Raw genomic sequence first — 5,508 nt, 5'->3', positions numbered from 1 at the left:
GGCCTTTATTGAGAGGATTTCAGTATAGGAGCGGTTGGTCAGGGCCCTGGTGAGACCACACCTGGAGTACTGTGTGCAGTTGTACAGGGCCCTGGTGAGACCACACCTGGAGTACTGTGTGCAGTTGTACAGGGCCCTGGTGAGACCACACCTGGAGTACTGTGTGCAGTTGTACAGGGCCCTGGTGAGACCACACCTGGAGTACTGTGTGCAGTTTAGGTTTTCTAATTTGAGGAAGGACATTATTGCTATTGAGGAAGTGTAGCGTAGGTTCACCAGGTTAATTCCCGGGATGGCGGGACTGTCGTATGATGAAAGACTGGGTCGACTGGGTTTGTATTCGCTGGAATTTGGAAAGCTGAGAGGGGATCTTATAGAAACATATAAAATTCTTATAGGATTGGACAGGGTAGATGCAGGAAACATGTTCCTGATGTTGGAGGACTCCAGAACCAGGGGTCTGAATAAGGGGAGGCCATTTAGAATGGAGATGAGGAAAAACCTTTTCACCCAGAGAGTTGTAAATCTGTGGAATTCTCTACCACAGAGGGCAGTGGAGGCCAATTCACTGGATGCTTTCAAGAGAGAGTTAGATTTAGCTCCTAGGGCTAACGGAATCAAGGGATATGAGGAAAAAGCAGGAACGGGGTACTGATTCTGGATGACCAGCCATGATCATATTGAATGGTGGTGCGTACAGGCTCGAGGGGCCGAATGGCCTATTCCTGCACCTATTTTCTACGTTTCTATGTTTCTACATCTCCTCTGTTCACCCATTACCCTCTGACCATAGGTCTTGTTTAAATCTCCTCGCTCACACCTTCAAACCTGTGCTCTTTAGTTCTACACTCTCCTGCACTGGGAAGGTCACAGAGATATCCACCCTGTCGATGCCTCATCACTTATATAAGGTCACCGTGTCAATCCTCTCCGTAAATCACACCCCACCCCCACCCCCACCCCCACCCCCACCCCCCACCCCCACCCCCACCCCCACCCCCACCCCCACCCCCACCCCCACCCCCACCCCCACCCCCACCCCCACTCCCACCCCCTCCCCCCCACCCCCTCCCCCCCCACCCCCTCCCACCACCCCCTCCCCCCCACCCCCTCCCCCCACCCCCTCCCCCCCACCCCCCCACCCCCTCCCCCCCACCCCCCACCCCTCCCACCACCCCCCACCCCTCCCCCCCACCCCTCCTCCTCCCACCCCCTCCCCCCCACCCCCTCCCCCCCACCCCCTCCCACCACCCCCTCCCCCCCACCCCCTCCCCCCACCCTCCCCCCCACCCCCCACCCCCTCCCCCCCACCCCCTCCCACCACCCCCCCACCCCTCCCCCACACCCCACCCCCCCACCCTACATGGGTGCTGTGGGCCCTACATGGGTGCTGTGGGCCCTACATGGGTGCTGTGGGCCCTACATGGGTGCTGTGGGGCCCTACATGGGTGCTGTGGGCCCTACATGGGTGCTGTGGGCTCCCCGGTGACACCTCCAGCCACACAACCCATTCTTTCCGCCCACTTGCCAGTGTGAACTGGCCCCTCGGCCCCTCGATCCTATCCCACTAGTCACCGTGATCACAGCTGATCCACGCTGGCCTAAACTCTCCTGTCCCAGTTCCCCACGACCCTCCATCCCATCTCTCCATCTCCACCTTCAATAGATCGAATGATCCAGCCTCCATCACGCTCGGGAGCCGAGCATTCCAGAGATTTACCAGCCTCACTCACACACAAGACATTCGACCCACCTCAGTTTGAAACGACCGGTCCTGGGTCCTGTAACTGTGGCCCCTGTTCCTGACTCTCCCACTGGGGAACATGTCCACATTGCCCCTGGATCTGCATGACTCCAGGTCAATGCGAGATGTCCACTCTAGTCTTACGGTCATCCTGTGATGTCCAGGAACAAACCCAGTCGTCACGGGAACGGTGAACGCAAGTTGCTACCTGGGCGTGGATGTGAAGACCAATGAGCAAAGGCTTTGTGGTTTGGCCTGTGAAACCTCCTCCAACACTAACCACACCACCGTTCAATAAATGTATTTTATAAAGAGGTTGATAGATGTTTCTGCCCTTGCATTTTCCCCATTAACTTCCAATAAGATTGATCGTGAGATTTCCTTGAAGTAGTCATTTGAACTATTGCCCGGAATTGTTTATAAAGTGTCGCTCCTTGTCCATTCACTAGTGTCTGTCTCTCGGTCCACTGGGCACACAACACATCTACAGCTAGAGCTGTCCCAACTACCATCTACCTCATTGGTCAACCTCGAACCATCTTTGATCAGACTTTACTGGCTTTACCTTGCACTAAACGTTATTCCTTTATCATGTATCTGACCTGTAAACGCTCGATGGTAATCGTGTGTTGTCTTTCCGCTGGAAGACACAAAGTGCTGGAGGAACTCAGCGGGTCAGGCAGCATCTGTGGAGAACATGGATAGGTGACGTTTCACAGAGTGCTGGAGTAACTCAGCGGGTCAGGCAGCATCTGTGGAGAACATGGATAGGTGACGTTTCACAGAGTGCTGGAGTAACTCAGCGGGTCAGGCAGCATCTGTGGAGAGAAGGAATGGGTGACGTTTCAGGTCGAGACCCTTCTTCAGACTGATTCTGGTGTTTCCGCTGGCTGGTTAGCACACAACACAATGGGGTGGCGGGAGGTGAGGGAGAAGGGGAGGGGCGGGCAGGGCTAGTGATGGGGCACCTGGAAACTCTTGAGGCAGTTGGCACATGGTGTGTCTGTCTACAAGGTAAAGACGACCCCACAGATGTTACAGGTACCTGTACAGGAACAGGAAGGTAGATTATTATCTGAATGGTGTCAGATTAGGAGAAGGGGAAGTGCAGCGAGACCTGGGTGTACTTGTACATCAGTCACTGAAAGTAAGCCAGCAGGTACAGCAGGCAGTGATGAAAGCCAATGGCATGTTGGCCTTTATTGAGAGGATTTCAGTATAGGAGCGGTTGGTCAGGGCCCTGGTGAGACCACACCTGGAGTACTGTGTGCAGTTGTACAGGGCCCTGGTGAGACCACACCTGGAGTACTGTGTGCAGTTGTACAGGGCCCTGGTGAGACCACACCTGGAGTACTGTGTGCAGTTTAGGTTTTCTAATTTGAGGAAGGACATTATTGCTATTGAGGAAGTGTAGCGTAGGTTCACCAGGTTAATTCCCGGGATGGCGGGACTGTCGTATGATGAAAGACTGGGTCGACTGGGTTTGTATTCGCTGGAATTTGGAAAGCTGAGAGGGGATCTTATAGAAACATATAAAATTCTTATAGGATTGGACAGGGTAGATGCAGGAAACATGTTCCTGATGTTGGAGGACTCCAGAACCAGGGGTCTGAATAAGGGGAGGCCATTTAGAATGGAGATGAGGAAAAACCTTTTCACCCAGAGAGTTGTAAATCTGTGGAATTCTCTACCACAGAGGGCAGTGGAGGCCAATTCACTGGATGCTTTCAAGAGAGAGTTAGATTTAGCTCCTAGGGCTAACGGAATCAAGGGATATGAGGAAAAAGCAGGAACGGGGTACTGATTCTGGATGACCAGCCATGATCATATTGAATGGTGGTGCGTACAGGCTCGAGGGGCCGAATGGCCTATTCCTGCACCTATTTTCTACGTTTCTATGTTTCTACATCTCCTCTGTTCACCCATTACCCTCTGACCATAGGTCTTGTTTAAATCTCCTCGCTCACACCTTCAAACCTGTGCTCTTTAGTTCTACACTCTCCTGCACTGGGAAGGTCACAGAGATATCCACCCTGTCGATGCCTCATCACTTATATAAGGTCACCGTGTCAATCCTCTCCGTAAATCACACCCCACCCCCACCCCCACCCCCACCCCCACCCCCACCCCCACCCCCACCCCCACCCCCACCCCCACCCCCACCCCCACCCCACCCCCACCCCCACCCCCACCCCCACCCCCACCCCCACCCCACCCCCACCCCCACCCCCACCCCCAACCCTTGGCACCATCCAGCCCTGCACCCCCACCCCCACCCCCACCACCACCCCCACCCCCCCCCCACCCCCACCCCCACCCCCACCCCCACCCCCACCCCCACCCCCACCCCCACCCCCACCCCCACCCCCACCCCCACCCCCACCCCCACCCCCACCCCCACCCCACCCCCACCCCCAACCCTGGGCATCATCCAGCCCTGCACCCCCACCCCCACCCCCAACACCCCCAACCCCCCCACCCCCCACTCCCACCACCCCCACCCCCACCCCCCACCCCCAACCCCCCCACCCCCCCACCCCTCCCCACCCCCAACCCTGGGCACCATCCAGCCCTGCACCCCACCCCCACCCCCCACCCCCAACACCCCCAACCCCCCCACCCCCCACTCCCACCACCCCCACCCCCCCCCCATCCCCACCCCTGGGCACCATCCAGCCCTGCACCCCACCCACCCCCACCCCTGGGCACCATCCAGCCCTAACCCTGACCCTGACCCTGATCCTGATCCTGATCCTGATCCTGACCCTGACCCTGACCCTGACCCTGACCCTGACCCTGACCCTGACCCTGACCTTGACCTTGACCCTGACCCTGACCCTAACCGCACGGATGGTTCACTGTACTTTGATGTGGTCTGGTTTACTGGAGTAACTGATATGAACTGTCCGTAGTGTTCACTGTGAACCTGCAGCACGTAGGAACATTGCTGGGGTCCCAGGACTCGGGACAATTAAACACGGCACTCTCCACTCTCTGCTTCTATGGAGACAAACAAACCCCATAACACGTGAAGCCACACCACACGTATGTAACACGCAGACTGCCGCGTGACAACGCCATGGCTGACAGGGAGCAAATACACCAGGAATCAGGGTGAGGGTGGGAGCATTGCACTGATACACAGCCCAGTCCAGCTGACAACGGCCAACAATGAAATGAAAGGCGCCAACAACATAGAAGATGTGGCAATGCTTCATCAGCCTTGCATCTGTTGCCATGGTGATGGAAAAATCCCTCTTTATAATTCCTCAGCAGCATTAAGTGCTTCAGGAAAACAGGATTGGGCGGTGGATGTGAGCAGGACCATCCATGCCTGGTGTACACCACAGCAATGGGGCAGGAGGCTCAGTGATGTGGGGAATAATACATGCAGGACCATCCATGCCTGGTGCAACACCACAGCAATGGGGCAGGAGGCACAGTGATGTGGGGAATAATACATTCCCTGTATGTGAACTGAACCTGGCACTGGGTGTTAATGGGAGAGTGTGTAAATGGGAGTGTGTGTGTGTGTGTGTGTGTGTGTGTGTGTGTGTGTGTGTGTGTGTGTGTGTGTGTGTGTGTGTGTGTGTGTGTGTGTGTGTGTGTGTGTGTGTGTGTGTGTGTGTGTGTGTGTGTAAATGAGAGTGTGTGTAAATGAGAGAGTATATGTGTGTGTGTAAATGACAGTGTGTGTAAATGACAGTGTGTGTAAATGAGAGAGAGTATATGTGTGTATAAATGAGAGAGAGTACGTGTGTGTA

Source organism: Rhinoraja longicauda, chromosome 15, assembly GCF_053455715.1.
Source record: "Rhinoraja longicauda isolate Sanriku21f chromosome 15, sRhiLon1.1, whole genome shotgun sequence".
Classification (NCBI taxonomy): Eukaryota; Metazoa; Chordata; class Chondrichthyes; order Rajiformes; family Arhynchobatidae; genus Rhinoraja; species Rhinoraja longicauda.
This window is presented reverse-complemented; position numbering follows the sequence as displayed.